The 23,551-nt window shown below is 39.7% G+C and overlaps 1 protein-coding gene across 1 annotated transcript in view; it reads left to right on the top strand.

Annotated features, from left to right (window-relative positions):
- The first annotated feature begins 20,017 nt into the window (after positions 1–20,017).
- LOC115130405 (SH3 domain-binding protein 4) overlaps positions 20,018–23,551 on the top strand; it is an 83,683-nt gene continuing 80,149 nt past the window's right edge. Inside the window, exon 1 of the mRNA XM_029661535.2 lies at positions 20,018–20,132. The gene's annotated coding sequence lies outside the window, so the exon portion shown is untranslated. The remainder of the gene's footprint in view (positions 20,133–23,551) is intronic.

The following is a 23,551-nucleotide window of genomic DNA, read 5'->3' as shown; positions in this document are numbered from 1 at the left end:
TTTTATTCTGTACAGGGTTCCCTCTTTTTCTCTCTGTCATTTAGGAATATGTTTTATTCTGTACAGGGTTCCCTCTTTTTCTCTCTGTCATTTAGGAATATGTTTTATTCTGTACAGGGTTCCCTCTTTTTCTCTCTGTCATTTAGGAATATGTTTTATTCTGTACAGGGTTCCCTCTTTTTCTCTCTGTCATTTAGGTTTGTATTGTGGAGTAACTACAATGTTGTTGATCCATCCTCAGTTTTCTCCTATCACAGCCCTTAACTTTGTAACCATTGGCCTCATGGTGAACTCCTTGACCGGTTTCCTTCCTCTCCGGCCACTGAGTTAGGAAGAACACCTTTATCTTTGTAGTGACTGGGTGTATTGATACACCATCCTAAATGTACAGTAAAACTAAGAACTTCACAATGCTCAAAGGGATATTCAATGTTTGCTTCTATTAATTTTACCCACCATGTTAAACACAATTATTGCACAAAGAGTGAGTTCATGCAACTTATTATGTGACTTGTTAAACACATTATAACTCCTAAACTTATTTAGGCTTGCCTTATTTAGGCTTGCCTTATTTAGGCTTGCCATAACAAAGGAGTTGAATACTTATCGACTCAAGACATGTCAGCTTTTAATTTTTAAATAATTGATCAATTGAAGAAGAAAAAAAAGTTTAATTCACTTTGACATTATAGGGTATTGTGTGTAGGCCAGTGAATTAAAAAAAAGTTTAATCCATTTTCAATTCAGGCTGTAACACAACAAAATGTGGAAAAAGTCAAGGGGTGTGAATACTTTCTGAAGACACTGTAGGTGCTTTAGTTGTCCATCTGGCTTCACTGTTGCTTTGGCAGTAAACTTCATTATAATTAAAAAGAGGAAGAATGAGATGCATGGGAAAAAATAGTCTTTGGAATCATTTCTATGACCCAACCATCCATTACCGTATTATTAATAAATGTATAATGATTTTTTATATCCGTGTCATTCGAGCCCTGGATGCTGATTGGCTGAAAGACGTGGTATATCAGACAGTATACAACGTGTATGACGTAAAACTACTTGTTTACTGTTCTAATTACGTTGGTAACCAGTTTATAATAGCAATAAGGTTCCTAGGGTTTGTTGTCTATGGTCAATATACCACAGCTAAGGGCTGTATCCTTGCACACGTGTTGCGTCATAAGAACAGCACTTAGCTGTAGTATATTGGCCATATACCACACCCCCTCGAGTCTAATTGCTTAATATCACACACAATGCTATAACCATTCATTACCTGACATCTGGTTCATTTACTGGTTCATATAGGCTAAACATGCATTACACACAGACAAAATTCATTGAATTGGTAATCAAGGGTTTTAAGATATCAAATTACCTTTTTTCCCCCTCACCTAATGGCATCTTGATTAGAATTGTGTTAGTCTGGTACTTGTATCTGAATTATTGATCTTACTCTACTTCAGCCTGCATGTTTTATCATCATGCCCCATATCGCTGTTTCCGCATCCTGGTTGGCTCGCATCCAGCATGTTTCACAGCTCTACTTTGCATCTCAGAGAGTGGTCAAGGTGTTTCCAATAATTCGCACAACATTACATAATTAACTCTGCTTGTTTCAAGTCAGATATATAATTAAATATGGGGGTATTTATACAATTTGCATTTGAACTAGGCCTGCATGAAATCTTAAAAATGTCTAACTGAACAATTGAAGAAAGCACCCTGACTTATCTAGGAAAATGTTTCATAGATGTGTATGTCTAACCAAATCCAATCTAACCAAATGCAAATGTATATAGGTTTATATAAGTAGTCTTAACCTTTTGGTTAACAGATGAACTAACTTTTCGCAGAGGTTGGTGTAATATCTTTTCTCAACACCAGAGGTCACTAAAGATGGTCATACCATAGAGTTTTATTCAAGGACTTCTTTGACTAAATAGTGTACCATCCAAGATTACCACTAGAGGGTAGTAGATCTTAAAGTGTGAGAGGCATACATATCCTACCTGTATTCCAGGAGCTGGTGGTCCTTCACTTCCTTGATTCTATTGCTGCTTGCTGCCTTTGAATTACAGGATGATCCAAATCAAGTGACTTTAAGGAGAGTTTGACACGGATGCAACTCGGCACAACTTGGCACGACCATCTGTAAAACACACAATCAGCGGTTAATCCACTTCAGAGGGCACAATACGAACAGGATATCCTTTCATAACAACAACATCCGATGTGGGGGCAGGTCACAGATTTTTGCATCATGATAATTTAAACCTTTTATTGGCCACCATACTATTTGGATTCACACTCTAGAAATGCCAACAACAACAACAACAGAAACACTCAGATTAGACGCCAAGACATTCAGCGTAGCCTGTGTCCTTGTCTCCCAGCTGACAGGAGCGAAGATAACTGATCAGGTAAGTATGGTGTTGTCTGATGAAGGATGTTAAATGGAATGACTGGAATCCTCACATCACTGGCAGACAGACAGGGTATTGAATGTTGTCTCTAAGATTAAGACTGAAGCAAACAGGGGAAATCACTGAGAAACCCCTTCAATGTATCTGCATTTTGTGAGACAAATGACTTGTGCATAATATCTCAAAATCCATCACTGAAGGCTTTCTTTGTGTTTCAATCCATTCAGCTGCTAAATTATCGCCAATCATGCAAAGTAACTCAAATCTGTTCATGGGTTATTTCAAATGAAGACAATTTATCCAAAGAATATATACTTGTGAGACTGTTTGATATTTCAGATTACTCAGGTAAAGATAGATTAAAATATTTTGTGATTGTGCATGGATGTGAAATAACAAATGGTTATTGCTTTCCATTTTATATTGCAAAATGCAATTTTCTGTCTGAGATATTGAGAGAGAATACAGCAATATACGGTGACATCAGCTGTAGACAGGATGAGAAAATCCACTTAAATGTAATAAAGTCACATGAAACTTTTCTATCCACACTGCATTAAAGACCAAAATTGGCTAAAGAAAATTGTGATAAATAAAAAAAGTACACCAGTTTAATTTAAGAACCAAACAATTGACAGCTGTGCCATATAGATCTCAAAATAGTTGGGAAGAGAGTTTCCATGTACCAATTCCTTTGGTACATGGTTTATGAACTGATACAGAAAACACAAACGCTGGATTCAAAACATAGAGTTTTTCTATTGAAATGATGATAAACATTCTTGCAAACAATAGAATGTTTTATATATATATATATATATATATGTGGGATACAACCATCCCATCTCTGCAGATTTAGCTGTGTAGAGATAGAATCATGAGATCATTTGTTTTGGTACTGTCCCATGTGTAGCTTGTTTTTTTGTCACAGAGGAATGGCTGAAGAATTGCACAATTTACCTCTGCAAATAGCACTCCTGGGTGATTTAAAAAGTCATAGTCAATCAATAAATATTATAATAATACTCTTAGCAAAAAAGTTTTCACCTCCTGGGCATTTTTCCTATTTTGTTTGTATCATTCGATTTACACAAACATGCCTACCACTTTGAAGAAGCAAAATATTTTTCATTGTGAAATAGACAAGAAATAAGACAAAAAAAACAGAAAAATTGAGTGTGCATAACTATTCCCCCCCCCCCCCAAAAAAAAAAAAGTCAATACTTTGTGGAGGTACCTTTTGGGGTATGTCTCTAAAAGCTTGGCACATCTAGCCACTGGGATTTTTCCCATTCTTCAAGGCAAACCTGCTCCTGCTCCCTCAAGATGGATGGGTTCCGCTGGTGTACATTCATCTTTAATTCATACCACAGATTCTCAATTGGATTGTAGTCTATGTTTTGACTAGGCCTTCCAATACCTTTAAATGTTTTCCTTTAAACCACTCGAGTGATGCTTTAGCAGTATGCTTGGGGTCATTGTACTGCTGGAAGGTGAACCTCCATCTCAGTCTCAAATCCCTGGAAGACTGACACATGTTTCCCTCAAGAATTTCCCTTTATTTAGCGCCATCCACCATTCCTTCAATTCTGACCAGTTTCCCAGTCCCTGCTGATGAAAAACACCCCCACAGCACTACCTGCCACTACCATGTTTCACTGTGGGGATGGTGTTCCGGGGTGATGAGAGGTGTTGGGTTTGCCCCAGACATAGTGTTTTCCTTGATTGCCAAAAAGCTCAATTTTAGTCTCATCTGACCAGAGTGCCTTCTTCCATATGCAAATGTTTTTCTTTAAACAATGGCTATTTTCTGGCCACTCTTCCATAAAGCCCAGCTCTGTGGAGTGTACGGCTTAAAGTGGTCCTATGGAGAGATACTCCAATCTCCGCTGTGGAGCTTTGCAGCTCCTTCAGGGTTATCTTTGGTCTCTTTGTTGCCTCTTTGATTAATACCCTCCTTGCCTGGTCTGTGAGTTTTGGTGGGTGGCCCTCTCTTGGCAGGTTTGTTGTGGTGCCATATTATTTCCATTCTTTAATAATAGATGTAATGGTTCTCAGTGGGATGTTCAAAGATTATGATATTTTTTTATAACCCAACCCTGATCTGTACTTCTCCAAAAATGTGTCCCTGACCTATTTGGAGAGCTCCTTGGTCTTCATAGTGCCGCTTGCTTGGTGGTGCACCTTGCTTAGTGGTGTTGTAGACTCTGGGGCCTTTCAGAATAGGTGTATATATACTGAGATCATGTGACAGATCTTGTGACACTTAGATTGCACACAGGTGGACTTTATTTAACTAATTATGTGACATCTGAAGGTAATTGGTTGCACCAGGTCTTATTTATGAGCTTCATAGTAAAGGGGGTGAATACATATGCAGACACCACTTTTCCATTTTTGTTTTCTTAGAATTTTGTAATTTTTTTTACTTCACTTAACCAATTTGTACTATTTTGTGTATGTCCATTACAAGAAATCCAAATAAATATCCATTTAAATTACAGGTTGTAATGCAACAAAATAAGAAAAACGCCAAGGGGGGTGAATACTTTTGCAAGGCACTGTAGAGTCTATGAGAATAGAAAGGTTCAGAACTTTTGTGTAACATTACAGCACAGTTTAAAAATACATGGCAAATATAAATTAAAACTTTATGGTCTTCAGAGATAGATAGGAGGGGTGGAGTGGAGCTGAAGGTTGGGACTAAAAACAAACAAAACTATTGTAAAATATACTTTGTCTGTAAAATATATAGTATGTACAGTATTTGCTGGAAGTAGAAGCCTAAGAGTTGTTGTCCATTAGTTTACTCCAATAAGGGGAGGGATGGTAGGGTTAGGAGAAAATAATAAAGGAAAATATATATATTAATATATACAGTATATACATATTTATAAAACAATATATGGGGGATTGCAAATGATGCAGACAATTACATTGATGGAAGCCACAATCTATCTGCAATATTAAAGCTGATCTACCCCCTGAAAAACAATTGTATGAGGAACAACAATTACTATTACTCAGATCACAGAGAGAAGTCGGACTGAAGGAATGATGGAGAAATGTCTACACAGACAATCACAATTAGTATTACTCAGATCACAGAGAGAAGTCGGACTGAAGGAATGATGGAGAAATGTCTACACAGACAATCACAATTAGTATTACTCAGATCACAGAGAGAAGTCGGACTGAAGGAATGATGGAGAAATGTCTATACAGACAATCACAAGAGCAGACTAATGAGCCTGTTGATTTTTGCCTTGGTTTTACGCTAGTCTACAATAAGCTCACTTAGGCCATTCCGTGTTATTTATCTGGCTATAAGAGGCCCTTCACTCTTGTGTTAGTTTAATGGACAAACGACCACTCAGCAGAATCCACCGCAACAAGTCTAAGGGAATAATTTAGTCTCTCCCTTTCTGGGTCCCAGTGGTCAGAATGAAACAGTGGAGAAAAACACCCTCTGCAGCCTGGTCAAGCTCCTTACAATTAGGACCTATAATTCTCTCAGGGCATTTAACTCAACCCTGGCCAGCAAACATGCCACTAACTCAAAGGATGGATACGAGTAGGACAATGCCAACCCAACAGAAAGTAGTGGCATGGCCTTTATTGAGTATTGATGAACCTGAAGAGTACCACAAGCATCTTCTCTGCTGCACTTGACCAGAGTGAAAGATGGTTACAAACACCCTTCCTTAGATTGTAAGGACACTTGAAGAAAAACGTGTATGTTGAATTGTCCTGTGTTCTGGTACTTCATCCCGTACAGCCTATTGTTTACATTGATATGAACAACATTCCATGACATTCCATGACATTCCATGACATTCTTAGGCTGTGAATGTAGTCGACTTCCTGCCTTTTCCACTCCTGAGCCAGCAATATGTCACTCTATCATCAAGCCGGGCGATATGGCCAAACATTTATATAACAATAAATTGACTGAATTTTCACGATAACAATAAACTGAATGATACGTTTATTTAAAAAAAATGGTATAATACCCTTAACCTCTTCAACCTATGGGGGCGCTATGTCATTATTGGATAAAAAGACGTGCCCGTTTTAAGCGCAATATTTTGTCACGAAAAGATGCTCGACTATGCATGGAATTGACAGCCTTGGAAAGACAAAACTCTGACGTTTCCAAAACTGCAAAGATATTATCTGTGAGTGCCCCAGAACTAATGCTAAAGGCGAAACCAAGATGAAGTTTCATACAGGAAATGCCCCAGATTCTGAAGGCGCTGTGTTCCAATGTCTCCTTATATGGCTGTGAATGCGCCAGGAATGAGCCTGCCCTTTCTGTCGTTTCCCCAAGGTGTCTGCAGCATTGTGACGTGTTTGTAGGCATATCATTGGAAGATTGACCATAAGAGACTACATTTACCAGGTGTCCCGCCCGGTGTCCTGTGTCGAAATTATTGCCTAATCTGTAGGTCCATGCGCGTTCCATTTCTTCAGAAGAGAAAGTCAACTGCCACAACTGAACATTTGCTATCTAACTGAGAGTCTCCTCATTGAAAACATCTGAAGTTCTTCAAAGGTAAATGATTTTATTTGAATTCTTTTCTGGTTTTTGTGAAAATGTTGCATGCTGAAAGAGAGGCATAATCCTATGCTAGGCTATCAATACTGTTACACAAATGCTTGTTTAGCTATGGTTCAAAAGCATATTTTGAAAATCTGAGATGACAGTGTTGTTAACAAAAGGCTAAGCTTGAGAGCAAATAGATTAATTTCATTTCATTTGCGATTTTCATGAATAGTTAACGTTGTGTTATGCTAATGAGCTTGCGGATAGACACAATCTAGGATACAGGTTTTTTTTCGTAGCTAAACGTGACGCAGAAAACGGAGCGATTTGTCCTAAACAAATAATCTTTCAGGAAAAACTGAACATTTGCTATCTGAGAGTCTCCTCATTGAAAACATCCGATGTTCTTCAAAGGTAAATGATTTTATTTGAATGCTTTTCTGTTTTTTGTGAAAATGTTGCCTGCTGAATGCTAACGCTAAATGCTACGCTAAATGCTACGTTAGCTATTAATACTGTTACACAAATACTTGTTTTGCAATGGTTGAGAAGCATATTTAGAAAATCTGAGATGACAGTGTTGTTAACAAAAGGCTAAGCTTGAGAGCAAATAGATTAATTTCATTTCATTTGCGATTTTCATGAATAGTTAACGTTGCGTTATGGTAATGAGCTTGAGGCTGTAGTCACGATACCGGATCCGGGATGGCTCGACGCAAAAAGTTAAAACAACTACTACTACTTTGAATGTTGTAGCTATCAATTGTCACATTGACAATCAACCATAGCAAACTCATTTCATTTATTTCATAGGGCCCTATAGATTGTTTATGGTAATGAACGATATCAGCAAACTGTCCACGATAAGTGGTCGGTTTATCCTCCCAGTTCTACTCTATCACTTCATTCCTGTCTATTCCTCGTGGTCTGTGCCTGGTCATGGCATCCACCTTTCATAATCCTCTATCCTGGCCACCAATCTGACTCTCCGGTTACACTAAGCTGTCACTGTCACCATGCACAGTGGGATAGCTCTGTTATTGTTATTGTTTTGTTCGGGCTGTTTCTTTGCCTGGCTGGGAGCATATTGGCCTGCTGTGCTCTGCCTGGCTGGGAGAATATTGGCCTGCTGTGCTCTGCCTGGCTGGGAGCATATTGGCCTGCTGTGCTCTACCTGGCTGGGAGCATATTGGCCTGCTGTGCTCTGCCTGGCTGGGAGCATATTGGCCTGCTGTGCTCTGCCTGGCTGGGAGCATATTGACCTGCTGTGCTCTGCCTGGCTGGGAAAGCTACGATTCAGTATGACATGTTGTTGGAATACACTACTTTAAAATTATTTTTAGAGCCCAGATCCAGAAGGTCCAGATGCTCAGAGACTTGAATCAGAGGCTTCAGTGTTACAACTACCATTCTGTTTTCTTGTTCTGAATCTTCCCTAAATGTCTAGAGGTGCGTTAAGGACTGTAACCTTCACCCATGCTGTTGACTTATACTCTGTGATCTATTCCCTCTGAACTTGTCAGGCAAACAGAAGAGAAGGGAGGATGAAAACAAGCAGTTCAAAGCATTCAAATGATTTGACTTCTCACCTGGCCTGGGCCTGGGAACTTCTATTGTCAAAAACTGTCAAAAGGAAATGTCACATCGCCAAAGTCACATCCAGCCTGAGTGTAACCGACATCAAGCCATAGGCTGAATATTGACTCAGTTAGCCCCTTGGCTCCCGTGTCCATAGCAACAGCTGAGGAGGTAGTTGTGTCACAGCTTGTTTGGCCTCAGTGGGCTAGCATGTTTCCTCTAAAAAGACCCTTGTTTCCAAATCGGATCAGAGAGAGCACTGAGGAGTGGAGTTAAGTTGGAATGCCCTTGTGTCCAAGGGCTGAGATTCCATTCTTGTTTTGTTATTGGAATAGTTATAGTGTGTCCTTTTACATGACCAGACATAAGCCACAGTATGTGTGGATGTTTGTTTGATTTACTGTTATTAATGACAAGCTCTGGAAATAGGTAACTTATCCAGATTGTTGCCCTTGTTACGCCTTTCTTATTTCTCAGGACTACTTTTATTCAATAGTGCATTGATTTGGTATTCAGGAAGTGAACCCATTTAGCAACAGGAACCACATGAAGCACGCATTATCTATTATCACAATCTATCAGGAGGATTAACAAAAAAAAAAAACTCTTTGGCCTTCCCACACATCTCTAACCTTTTCTTTCAAAAGCGTTCAGCAAATAGTCCTAATGCCACTCACGTGTTTGCAGATGATTGTGAATACCATTAGCTCTTTCATTTTTAATTAACAAACAGTGTAAAACTCTACAGGGTAAACTAAGTGTTTTTAGTGAATGTAGGACAGAGAAAATAATACATGACTGTTCTTTTTAATGTACTAACACATCAATATGTTTTTCTTCTACTAGGAGTACTGCACGTGTGTGTGTGTGTCTGTGTGTGTGTTGACGGGTGTCTCCTTGTCGAAGAGGTCCCTGAACAGAACCCTGTGTGTGTGTTGACGGGTGTCTCCTTGTCGAAGAGGCCCCTGAACAGAACCCTGTGTGTGTGTTGACGGGTGTCTCCTTGTCGAAGAGGTCCCGGAACAGAACCCCAGCCTACGAGGCTCCTGGTGACGTGAGAAGTTTGAGCTCTTCCCATCTCCTGTGAGAGCGCTTGAACTCCAATTTCCTGAGAGACATGCTGTACTTCTGCTAGTACTGTGATCAGAATTTCAATGATTTTGGCCTTGCTGCGAGTGCGGATATTTCTCATATCACCACTCAGTGAGTGTCTTAGGCTATATCCACTACATGAACAGACTGCTATGGGACTGGTGTCGAGTAAGGGACAGTGATGGATAAAGAGGAGGGCAAGTTTATATGTTTGCTTTTACTGCAGGATGATCATGGGCAAACACTGATTTGATGATTATTCCCCTTGCAGAGTTAACATCCAGCTGTCAGTATTTCCTTGAAATGTTTTGTGATGTATTATGTAATGTATTGTGATGTATTATGTAATGTATTGTGATGTATTATGTAATGTATTGTGGTGTATTATGTAATTTATTGTGATGTATTGTGATGTATTATGTAATGTATTGTGATGTATTATGTAATGTATTGTGGTGTATTATGTAATTTATTGTGATGTATTGTGATGTATTATGTAATGTATTGTGATGTATTATGTAATGTATTGTGATGTATTATGTAATTTATTGTAATGTATTGTGATGTATTATGTAATGTATTGTGATGTATTATGTAATGTATTATGTAATGTATTGTGATGTATTATGTAATGTATTATGTCATGTATTGTGATGTATTATGTCATGTATTGTGATGTATTATGTAATGTATTGTGATGTATTATGTAATTTATTGTGATGTATTATGTAATGTATTGTGATGTATTATGTAATGTATTGTGATGTATTATGTAATTTATTGTGATGTATTATGTAATGTATTGTGATGTATTATGTCATGTATTGTGATGTATTATGTCATGTATTGTGATGTATTATGTAATGTATTGTGATGTATTGTGATGTATTATGTAATGTATTATGTCATGTATTGTGATGTATTATGTCATGTATTGTGATGTATTATGTAATGTATTGTGATGTATTATGTAATTTATTGTGATGTATTATGTAATGTATTGTGATGTATTATGTCATGTATTGTGATGTATTATGTCATGTATTGTGATGTATTATGTAATGTATTGTGATGTATTGTGATGTATCATGTAATGTATTGTGATGCTTTTTGTAATATAGTGTGATCAAGTACAGTGCATTTGCAAAGTATTCAGACCCCTTGAATTTTTCCTCATTTTGGTATGTTACAGCCTTATTCTAAAATGTATAAAATATTATTTTTTCTCATCAATCTAAACACAATACCCCATAATGACAAAACAAAAACTGGTTTTTATAATTTTTTATACCATTTTTGCAAATGGATTAAAAATAATAACAAAAATACTTATTTACATAAGTATTCAGACCCTTTGCGATGAGTCTTGAAATTGAGCTCAGGTGCATCCTGTTTCCATTGATCACTCTTGAGATGTTTCTACAACTTGATTGGAGTCCACCTGTGGTAAATCCAATTGATTGGACATGATTTGGGAAGGCTCACACCTGTCTATATAAGGTCCCACAGTTGACAGTGCATGTCAGATCAAAAACCAAGCCATGAGGTTGAAGGAATTGTCCATAGAGATCCGAGACAGGAAACATTTCTAAAAAACAGTTTTGCTTTGTCATTATGGGGTATTGTGTGTAGATTCATGAGAAAAACAACAACAGTTCATCCATTTTAGAAGAAGGCTGTAACGTAACAACATGTGAAAAAAGTCAAGGGGTCTGAATACTTTCAGAACGCATTGAATACCATTAATATATGAAAGTGTAGTTAATCTGTAATATAAAAACGTGGTTACACACTTTCGTCCTCACTGTCCTCTGTGGTATTTGGCAGTAATAGCTCCATTACATTCTGTATCTGTGGCACTTCCACATTTGTCATTGAAGTACAGGGCATAGATCCCGGAGGATTGACAGAAGAGGGTTAAGGTAAATGCATAAGCAGCTGACTGAGATTCTTATTACACTTCCTCTATTTTCCAGTTACTTAAAAAGTCAATTAAAAAGGCCATTATCTTTTCATTTTCCAAATGTAATAGGAAAACAAATGAATTTTACCCTCTGTGGTTTTTTGCTGGCATTACGTTCGTTTTTGTTTTTGGTTTATGAGCTGTTTATAGAACTGGACCATTATTTTTCTCTAACTCCCCAAGGTGAGGTTTGATGTCTCTCCATCCTTTTTATGCCCACTTGTCCAACACTCAATGTCATCTAAATGTGTTTTTGTCTTTCTATATTCATGATATCCCATTTTATACTCTTCGACCAATTTCATTGAAATTGCAATGGAGCAAAGTGTGTGGATATTTAGTAGAAAAAAGAAAAGTCTGACTTCACATACTGAACACAAATATAAACGTACCATGCAACAATTTCTAAGATTTTACCGAGTTACAGTTCATATAAGGAAATCAGTCATTTGAAATAGATAAATTAGGCCCTAATCTCAGGATTTCACATGACTTGGCAGAGGCGGGGCCTGGGGGGGGCATAGGATCACCCACTGGGGAGCCAGGGCCAACCAATCAGAATAAGTTTTTCGCCACAAAAACAGATTTATTACAGACAGAAATACTCCTCAGTTTCATCAGCTGTCCGGGTGGCTGGTCTCAAGATGATCCCACAGGTGAAGAATTCCAGTCCAGCCATTACAACTAGCCCATCATCCTATAGCTCCTCCCACCAGCCTGCGCTGCTGCTGGTCTGTGGATGTTTGGATCATGTTGCTGAGGACCTCCTCAACTTTTTGAATAGATTTTTTTGTAGTCATGCTGAGACAAAGGACTCGATTCAATCAGGTCCGCTTTAGCCAACATCCGCATAGCGATTGTTTTCGTAGTGTCAGAGTTTGAACTTTGTTTGAGCTGTCAAATCCACAAGTGTCTCCTGGCATTCAACTTAAAGCGGGCATTGCCATTGTTGCATAAAGATAAATCCCATGAAGCCTTGTTTACAAGTCCGAACAATGGAATGTGAGATGTAATCTACACCTCCATTAGGATTATATATATCCTCATTATTTTGTTTAGTGATTTTCAATTTGAGTGTAAACATTTCTATATAGCCACCACTTTCTCATTTTGAACTTCTAAGCGAGTGGGGCGGATGCGACTTTGTGACAATGATCACAAGAGCAGATGCTCAACGATTTGAGGCTCCAACCTCGAACTCCATTATCAAATTCACTGATAACACGACAGTAGTACCCTGATCACTAAAAATGACGAGACAGCCAACAAGGAGGAGGTAGGCACTTCTGACGGTGTAATTCCAGGTAAACAACCTCTCCCTCAATGTCAGCAAGATAATGGAGCTGATTGTGGTCTTCAGGAGGAACCAGGCAGGGTATGCCCCCATCCTCATCAACTGGGCCGCCGTGGAGACAGTCAAAAACATCAAGTTCTTTGGCATATACATCTCAGAGGAGCTGAAATGGTCAAACTACATGGACACCGTGGTGAAGAAGGCACGACAGCAACTCTTTAACATCAGAAGGCTGAAGAAATTCAGCCTGTCCCCGAGGGCCCTCAGTGTTCTATTCGAGCACCATCGAGAGCATACTGTCGGGCTGCATCACAGCCTCTTCTCCCCACATCCATCACTCAGACGCAAACAGTACTGGAGCATAATGGCTAAAACTAACAGACTGGTCAATAGCTTCTACCATCAGGTTGCTGAATAGCCACCACAAGTCAGGAACTTGCTCCCCCTGTCCCCCTCCTGCACACACCTCCATATGAAAACACAGCAAATTTGAGGGATTTAAAGTTGAGAGATTGATATATACGTAAAAATACAGTTGAAGTCGGAAGTTTACATACACCTCAGCCAAATACATCTAAACTCAGTTTTTCACAATCCCTGACATTTAATCCTTCTAAAAATGCCCTGTTTTAGGTCATTTAAGATCACCACTTTATTTTAAGAATGTGAAATATCAGAATAATAGTAAGAGAGAATTATTTATTTCAGCTTTTATTTCTTTCATCACATTCCCAGTGGGTCAGAAGTTTACATAGACTCAATTAGTAATTGGTAGCATAGCCTTTAAATTGTTTAACTTGGGTCAAATGTTTTGGGTAGCCTTCCACAAGCTTCCCACAATAAAGTGGGTGAATTTTGGCCCATTCCTCCTGACAGAGCTTTGCTTTTTCAGTTCTGCCCGCACATTTTCTATGGGATTGAGGTCAGGGCTTTGTGATGGCCACTCCAATACCTTGACTTTGTTGTCATTAAGCCATTTTGCCACAAATTTGGAAGTATGCTTGGGGTCATTGTCCATTTGGAAGACCCATTTGCGGCCAAGCTTTAACTTCCTGATTGAGACTGTCTTGTTGCTTCAATATTCCCACATAATTTTTCTGCCTCATGATGCCATCTATTTCGTGAAGTGCACCAGTCCAACATGATGCCGCCACCCCCATGCTTCACGGTTGGGATGGTGTTCTTCGGCTTGCAAGCCTCCCCCTTTTTCCTCCAAACATAACGATGGTCATTATGGCCAAACAGTTCTATTTTTGTTTCATCAGACCAGAGGACATTTCTCCAAAAAGTACGATCTTTGTCCTCATGTGCAGTTGCAAACCATAGTCCGGCTTTTTTTATGGCGGTTTTGGAGCAGTGGCTTCTTCCTTGCTGAGTGGCCTTTCAGGTTATGACAATATAGGACTCGTTTTACTGTGGATATAGATACTTTATTACCCGTTTCCTCCAGCATCTTCATAAGGTTCTTTGCTGTTATTCTGGGATTGATTTGCACTTTTCACACCAAAGTATGTTCATCTCTAGGAGACAGAACGTGTCTCCTTCCTGAACTGTATGACTGCTGCGTGGTCCCATGGTGTTTATGTTTGCGTGCTATTGTTTGTACAGATGAACGTGGTACCTTCAGGCGTTTGGAAATTGCTCCCAAGGATGAACCATGGATGAACCAGACAGAAATACCTTATTTACATATGTTTTCAGACCCTTTACTATTAGAAATTGAGCTCAGGTGCATCCTGTTTCGATTGATCATCCTTGAGAGGTTTCTACAACTTGATTGGACATGATTTGTAAAGGCACACACCTGTCTATATAAGTTTCCACGGTTGGCAATGTATGTCGGAGCAAAAACCAAGCAATGAGTTGAAGGAGTTATCCGTATAGCTCCAAGACAGCATTTGGTCGAGGCACAGATCTGAGGAAGGGTACCAAAACATTTCTGCAGCATTGAAGGTCCCCAATAACACAGTGGCCTCCATAATTCCTAAATGGAAGAAATTTGGAACTACCAAGACTCTTCCTAGAGCTGGCCGCCTAGCCAAAATGAGCAGACAGGGGAAAAGGGTTTTGGTCAGGGAAGTGACCAAGAACCCGATGGTCACTCTGACAGAGCTCTAGAGTTCGTCTTTGGAGATAGGAGAATCTTCCAGAATACAACCATCTGTGCAGCACTCCACCAATTGGGAGTTTGCCAAAAAGGAACCTAAAGACTCTCAGACCATGAGAAACAAGATTGTCTGGTCTGATGAAACCAAGATTTAACTCTCTGGTCTGAATGCCAAGCGTCACGTCTGGAGGAAACCTGGCACCATCCCTATGGTGAAGCATGGTGGTGACAGCATCATGCTGTGGGGATGTTATTCAGCAGCAGGTGCTTGGAGACTAGTCAGGATCGAGGCAAAGCTGAACGGTGCAAAGTACAGGAAGATCCTTGATGAAAACTCGCTCCAGAGCACTCAGGACCTCAGACTGGGGTGAAGGTTCAACTTCCAACCGGACAATGACCCTAAGCACACAGCCAAGACTACGCAGGAGTGGCTTCGGGACAAGTCTCTGAATGTCCTCGAGTGGCCCAGCCAGAGCCTGGACCTGAACCTGTTCGAACATCTCTGGAGACACCTGAAAATAGCTGTGCAGCGACTCTCTCCATCCAACCTGACAGAGATTAAAAGGATCTGCAGAGAAGAATGAGAGAAACTCCCCAAATACAGGTGTTCCAAGCTTGTTGTGTCATACCCAAGAAGAATCGATGCTATAATTGCTGCCAATGGTGCTCCAAAAGGGTACTGAGTAAAGGGTCTGAATACCTCTGTAAATGTATATTATTATTATTTATTTTTGTATAAATTCGCAAATGTTTTAGCTTTGTCATTATGGGTGTTCAGATTGACGAGGGGGAAAAAACTATGTAATCAATTTTAGAATAAGGCTGTAACGTAACAAAATGTGGAAAAGTCAAGGGTTCTGAATACTTTCCGAAGGCACTGTATATATGTATAGATAGAGAGAGAGAGAAATAGAGAGAAAGAGAAAGCGGGAGGGTGAGAAAGAGAGAGAGGGGGTGGGGGAGAGAGAGAACGATAGAGAGGGGGAGCTTTAGGTAAGTGATACATTAATTTGGAGATATTCAGCCATTGGGCAATAAACTCCAAAGCACCTCTACAACTCCAGAGCACCCCTACAACTCCAGAGCACCCCTACAACTCCAGAGCACCTCTACAACTCCAGAGCACCCCTACAACTCCAGAGCACATCTACAACTCCAGAGCACCCCTACAACTCCAGAGCACCCCTATAACTCCAGAGCACCCCTACAACTCCAGAGCACCCCTACAACTCCAGAGCACATCTACAACTCCAGAGCACCCCTACAACTCCAGAGCACATCTACAACTCCAGAGCACATCTACAACTCCAGAGCACCCCTACAACTCCAGAGCACCCCTACAACTCCAGAGGACCCCTACAACTCCAGAGCACATCTACAACTCCATACTGTGTGAGGTAAAGTGAATGATCGGGACTCTCTCCTTGCCTCATAGGGGGGAAAGCAAGGCCTTGGGGATTCCTCAATCAATATTTAATGTTGTTTTTCAGCATTTCACTCAAGGCAGGCCTTTTTCTTTATTGCGAAGCGATAACTGCTTTTATTACCATTTTGAAAAGTGTTCCAATATTATCTGCGTTAAAGCATGTCCGCTGTCTCGCAGACTACTTAGGCGAGAGGAGACTAAGGCTGTGTTTAAAAAGGCATCCCGATTCTTGATCATTTTTCCACTAATTGGTCTATGACCAATCACATCAGATATTTTCACGTCAGCTCTTTTTCAGTGCTTATCTGATTAGTCAAAAGACCATTTATCATGAAAATAAAAAGATCAGATTTGGGCTGCCTGTCTAAACGCAGCCATACAGAAACTTTTGGAGGTTGTAGAATTATTTACACTGCAGCACTCAGTTCTAAAGGTAGGTATTGTGTGTGTGTGTGTGTGTGTGTGTGTGTGTGTGTGTGTGTGTGTGTGTGTGTGTGTGTGTGTGTGTGTGTGTGTGTGTGTGTGTGTGTGTGGGCTATATTTTATTCTACCGTACCTTGTTAATGACCTAATTCAATTAGAGTACAGCAGGAAGTGGAGAAAAGCACAATGTGTGTTGCTTATCAATGGCTGTGGAGGGGTTGGTGTTCCTGTTCTTTGTGTGACTGCTTCCACCTTTTCATCCAGACGTGGTACAGTAGTTTCCCTCTCTTAGGTTATGCCAGATGTAATGAGGTTTTTGTAAATGGCCATGTTTACGATTGTTCACCACTTTATCTTGCCTATGCTGCTCTGTACCATCACTCATTCATATATCTTTATGTACATATTCTTTATCCCCTTACACTGTGTATAAGACAGTAGTTTTGGAATTGTTAGTTAGATCACTTGTTGGTTATTACTGCATTGTCGGAACTAGAAGCACAAGCATTTCGCTACACTCGCATTAACATCTGCTAACCATGTGTATGTGACAAATAAAATGTGATTTGATTTGTTGTTGTTTTATGTCCTCAAATTCAGCTATGAAATGTGCTATTGAATATACTACAGTATGGCTGGACTGTAATTCGACAATTTACCAATTTCAGACAAACAATCCTTTAACCTGTAGACGTTTACTCGCAGGACAAGAACCGATACCGAAAACACTTAGACGTGAGTGATGACACTCACAGTTTATGCTCCAACATAAGCAAAACCACAAACCAGTTTTGAGGACATGACAGAACACGTGGTCCCCACTGCGTTGTGTAATTCTGCCCATGCACATATTGCACCTGAACAGCTCCACCTCCTTGCAAGGGTCACATCCACAAGTACAGTGGAATGCCCATAATAGTGTCAGTTGTATCTGTATAACGGATTCATTAGCTAATCAATCACACAACATCTATTAGATCAATCACACAACTGACAATATTTTAATCTGAAATGGAACTATGTGAAACAAGACTAAGATCAACTGTATATCAACTTGAATACCACACTCTCTCTGCCAAGGAAGACAGTGGTCCCACCCAGAAACGCTTCCATTGAATTGAATTTTGATTGAATTGGGCTTTCAGTCCGTATAAATAGAATAAGTATATATCTATGCCTCAGACTTTACACAGGCGGCATCAGGTGTCTGTCTTCCTGTCTTTGTTCTGTGAGCTCAGTTCCATTGCTGGCGCAAGCCTGCTGCTGTTGTATGTTTAACTAGCAGTTCTGTCACTCAGGATGTGGAGTCAGACAAGCAGCCAGGTCCCACTCTCTGGTTGATTAGACACTGGCTCCCAAAGCCAATTACACAACACATCCCTAACTCGTCATCTATCAACCGACCCAGCTGATTTAAAACGTTTGTATAATTTCAGCCAGTAGTTTTAAAAGTGGTGCTCATGAGCCAACATTTTTTTTTGTGTACCACGTCATCCAAATGTGTAACACGTGTCATCCATTTACCTACCATGTGTCATCCAATTGTGTACTATGTCGTCCATTTTGTATGATATGTTACGTCCTGCAATTTTTATCAATTCTTATTATATGTTATTATATGCTGCTAATGTCTAGTTGATTAACCTACAAGTCACATTGGTTTTGCAAACACCATTTGCATATGGTCAGATAAGCCTATTTTGCCAAATTGCAGCCAAATAGGTTCTGTTACTCCTGCATACTCCCAAAAAGGCCTTTGCTTGCAAAACAAGAAAAAAAAGTAGTATTGCTGTTGTTTGTCCCTCTTGAGACACCATAGCAACAACACAGCCAGTACACTTCCTCTCGAAGAGAAATCAAGTAATCTGCAATGAATTTTGATGTTTTCTGCCAAGGAGGTCTTAGTCGCAAAATGTTACATCAAAATTTGACATCCAGCTAAGATGTTTGTTGCAGTATTTCTCAAGTGAATAAAAGCTGCATGAAAACTAGTCGTCTCTCGTTGAATGACAAACAAACACTTAATTGAAGAATCCTGTCCATAGTTCCCGCTCTTACTGGGAGTACATTTACATTTACATTTAAGTCATTTAGCAGACGCTCTTATCCAGAGCGACTTACAAATTGGAGTAGTACTGTTGACCAATCACAGATGAAGGTGAGTAGACTTCGGTCATCGAAACTTCGACTTGCCTTAAGAAAAACATGTGGTGTGCGCAAACAGCTGAAAAAAAAACCCTACCGAACACATAAACTAACAAAAAAGTCACAAAATGTGGTTATAATACTGTATATGCACAAACTATTTCGATTGGGAAGCCACAGGCATTATAACCTCCCTTGTCTGTCAGACACAGGTTTGGCCCTGCATGCCTTTATCTCACCTCATTTGCACACACTGTATATAGACTTTTTCTACTATATTATTGACTATGTTTACATGTGTAACTCTGTGTTGTTGTTTGTGTCGAACTGCTTTGCTTTATCTTGGCCAGGTCGCAATTGTAAATGAGAACTTGTTCTCAACTAGTCTACCTCGTTAAATAAAGGTGAAATGAAAATATATAAATAAATGCCTGATCGGTATTCCGGCCATGGGTAGGCTACCCTTCCTTCCTACTATCCTCACTCACACCTTCCCATAAACCCAGAATGAGCTACTAATGGTTAGCAATAAACAATATCATAGCCTACATTGCAAACAAATCAAGTCAAAAAAATCAAGTATGTTATTTAATGGAATTACTTGAAACTTCCAAGAACCTGTTTCTTCTTCTCTCTTGCATAAAATACAGGAAGATTGGTTGGATGGTGTGATTCACTGAGAATAAAATGCAACCAGCCATTACCAAGACCAGTCATAGATAGGCTCTAGCTCCTGATAAAGTCCTTCTGTACTTCATACATCTGATTTTGACATCTAATGGGTCTGTTTATGAGAACTATATGCCTATTGATCTTACAAATCTCTTCCGTGGTATTTTCAAACAGTGAGGTATGATGAGAATGAGAGTAGTAGGCCAGTATATTATATCTTTTTTTTATGACATTACAGTAGTACAGTGAAAAGTAATCTGAAACTCCTAAACTGACATCATATCCATATGAAAGTACTCTGATCCATGCCCCTCCCTCGCGGTGACATCAGCAGGGTCCTGCTCTCTCTTCCCATCGCCAAAGACTCACAAAGGACTACAACTGGATAGTCGGGAACTCGCAAAACTACGCCCGTTTGATGCATTTATTCCAAAGGATTTATTTAAGGGACTTTTACTAGGTGAGCTAAGATTTTAAAGTTCTTATTCCCACGTTTTCAAATGTTAAACTTATGCTCTCATCCAAACAGAAGTGCTCGCGTCGACAAAAACAGTTTGCATGATGTAGTTGCGTTCTCATAGTTTAGGAACCTCATTAGCTCATTTATGAATAACTTTAAAAAAAAATCAGAATGGAGACCGTAGTTGTGATGTTATTTTAATGGAAACTAATTGTAATTTTTATGGTTGGATATTTTTACGAGCCGAAGGGGCAGTGTAGCCACTTAGCTGACCAAAGGTGGGTGGGTTTTTCTGTCTTTGCGGTGCTTATTTGTAGTTCTTACCTACATTGTTTCTTCTTACCACGTCATGCACCCTATAAATCACTATATCTCTCTGCCTCCACACAAGTTTTGCTGCCAATTATAAAAACAGTTTTGCCTTGAGTAATAGCAGTCATAAATTGTCGAAATTGTCTCCACTCTCCATCACCTATTGAACACAACAATTTAAAACGTTTTAAGAGTGGTGCATTAGCAACATTGATGTAATGCAGTGACAGTCGGTGCCGATCAAGATTAGGGAGGACGATTTTTTTTAATTATCATTATTTCTATCACAATATATTGGATGACTGATTCATATTCCATTCACCCAGCTCAAGGCTACTCGAATATGCTATATACCCATCATGAGCTTACTACAACCTAGCCTACAACTGAAAGTTTATCATTTAGGTGAACAGGTCTATAGATAAATTGGGAGTAATCAAGGTGACACATTCCATAATGCCTTGTATACTCTTGCCTGTATCGAGCTGATCTTGTCTGTAAACATTAGTCCAAACAGTTAAAATGAGAGTTTCTATTGGACAAATTAATATAGGCCCCTCCCCGTTTCATTCTGTTTGCTTCCGTTTAAGAAACATTTTCGGCAGGAATGAATACACCCCTAATCACCTGCGTGCGCACACAGTTCTTTCGTAGCAGCCACATTCATCATTATAACTTTGCTCAATGTAAACTCAGCCAAAAAATTAACATCCTCTCACTGTGTTTATTTTCAGCAAACTTAACATGTGTACATATTTGTATGCAAGATTCAACAAATGAGACATAAACTGAACAAGTTCCACAGACATGTGACTAACAGAAATTGAATAATGAACAAAGGTGGGTCAAAATCAAAAGTAACAGTCAGTATCTGGTGTGGCCACCAGCTGCATTAAATACTGCAGTGCATCTCCTCCACATGGACTGCACCAGATTTGCCAGTTCTTGCTGTGAGATATTACCCCACTCTTCCACCAAGCCACCTGCAAGTTCCCGGACATTTCTGGGGGGAATGGCCCTAGCCCTCACCCTCCGATACCAACAGGTCCCAGACGTGCTCAATGGGATTGAGATCCGGGCTCTTCGCTGGCATTGGCAGAACACTGACATTCCTGTCTTGCAGGAAATCATGTACAGAAAGAGCAGTATGGCTGGTGGCTTTGTCATGCTGGAGGGTCATGTCAGGATGAGCCGGCAGGAAGGGTACCACATGAGGGAGAAGGATGTCTTCCCTGTAATGCACAGCGTTGAGATTGCCTGCAATGACAACAAGCTCAGTCCGATGATGCTGTGACACACCGCCCCAGACCATGATGGACCCTCCACCTTCAAAACGATCCCACTCCAGAGTACAGACCTCATAATCGTGGTATACAGTCTGATCTACCACAGCTGTCATCCAATTACCATTCAGGGCTCGAACCAACCAGTTTATAATTCCTTCTTGCATCTACTCTCCTCCTCTCACATTTTCCTTTCGCTTGTGGACTTCAGTGCACAACACAACAGCTGTCTTTGACCAGGTGCAAAAACCTCTTCAAGCCAAACCTTCATACCTTAACCACTAACCACTACACAGCCTACATCATTGCCACTAGGTCCTGGACCATACTAGTATCACGATACTTATTAACAAAATACAAAGCGAATTTGACTTTTTTAGGAAAATAGCCCTAATGAGAAAAAAAGAAACAACAAACATAATTCAATTGTCATCCAGAGTCACATTTATTTCCCAAGCTATAGAACACAGTACTTTACATACTGCAGGTGTTTTTGATGGACCATAGAGTTTGGTCTGCTTCATGTTTGACTTTTTGCCATGGAACAAATATTGCAATACTGGGTATATTTTGGTATCAAGTTGTAACCATATTAACGTTATAGTCAACAAACTAGAACTAATGCGTTAGTAAACCCACGATCCAATAGCACTCCTCTATGTCTGGGTCGGGTTGTTGAGTAGGCTAGAGTAGCTGCATTGCCTAAGGGAAGGTAAACTAAGAAGAATAGAAAATACCACACAATATAGCTCTCTTTCTCTCTGCTGCTTCTCCTTAATTTAAGAACTTAATTTGTTCAAATCTGTTCAACTATTGTCTTTCTCTCTGAGTCAACTACTCACCACACTTTATGCACTGCAGTTCTAGCTTGCTGTAGTTTATTTGTTCAGTTCTAGGTTCCTTCTCTGGTCCTTTCATTGGATGGACAACATGTCAGTAGCCTCAACAGCACCCTCTGTAGAACTTCATTGCAAGAGAATATTTTAATCTGTTATTTGGTGAATATTTTTAGTATAGTTTTATCCAGAAAGGGTTACTTTTTTAAATGTTTCACTATTTTTATTTTCATAAAATTCACTGAGGAGGATGGTCCTTCCTTTCCTCCTCTGAGGAGCTTCCACTGACGGAATTAAGTCTCCCCGCCATTGAAAAGCTGGTCAAACAGCACTGGCTCGCATGCATGATATTCGTTGCCATGGTATCAATCAAACCAACTCACACAACATGTAAATTAGGAGTTTGAATAGGAGTGAAATTGTGTCATATGGATATGGTGCACTTTCTCCTGTTAATTTTAAGAAGTGTTCAGTCAATGTGCTTCAAAAAATCTAATCACATCGACACATGCTTTATAATTTATTTACATTTACATTTTATTTTAATTTTACCTTTATTTAACCAGGCAAGTCAGTTAAGAAAACATTCTTATTTTCAATGGCGGCCTTATGATGTTGCTTCAATATATCCACATAATTGTCCTGCCTCATGATGCCATCTATTTTGTGAAGTGCACCAGTCCCTCCTGTAGCAAAGCACCCCAACAACATGATGCTGCCACCCCCATGCTTCACTGTTGGGATGGTGTTCTTTGGCTTGCAAGCCTCCCCCTTTTTCCTCCAAACATAACAATGGTCATTATGGCCAAACGGTTCTATTTTTGTTTCATCAGACCAGAGGACATTTCTCCAAAAAGTACGATCTTTGTTCCCATGTGCAGTTGCAAACCGTAGTCTGGCTTTTTTATGGCGGTTTTGGAGCAGTGGCTTCTTCCTTGCTGAGCGGCCTTTCAGGTTATGTCAATATAGGACTTCTTTTACCGTGGAT

Source organism: Oncorhynchus nerka, linkage group LG1 (assembly GCF_034236695.1).
Source record: "Oncorhynchus nerka isolate Pitt River linkage group LG1, Oner_Uvic_2.0, whole genome shotgun sequence".
In the NCBI taxonomy this organism is placed as follows: Eukaryota; Metazoa; Chordata; class Actinopteri; order Salmoniformes; family Salmonidae; genus Oncorhynchus; species Oncorhynchus nerka.
Note: the sequence above shows the minus strand (reverse complement) of the source record. Positions and strands in the feature narration are given on the sequence as shown.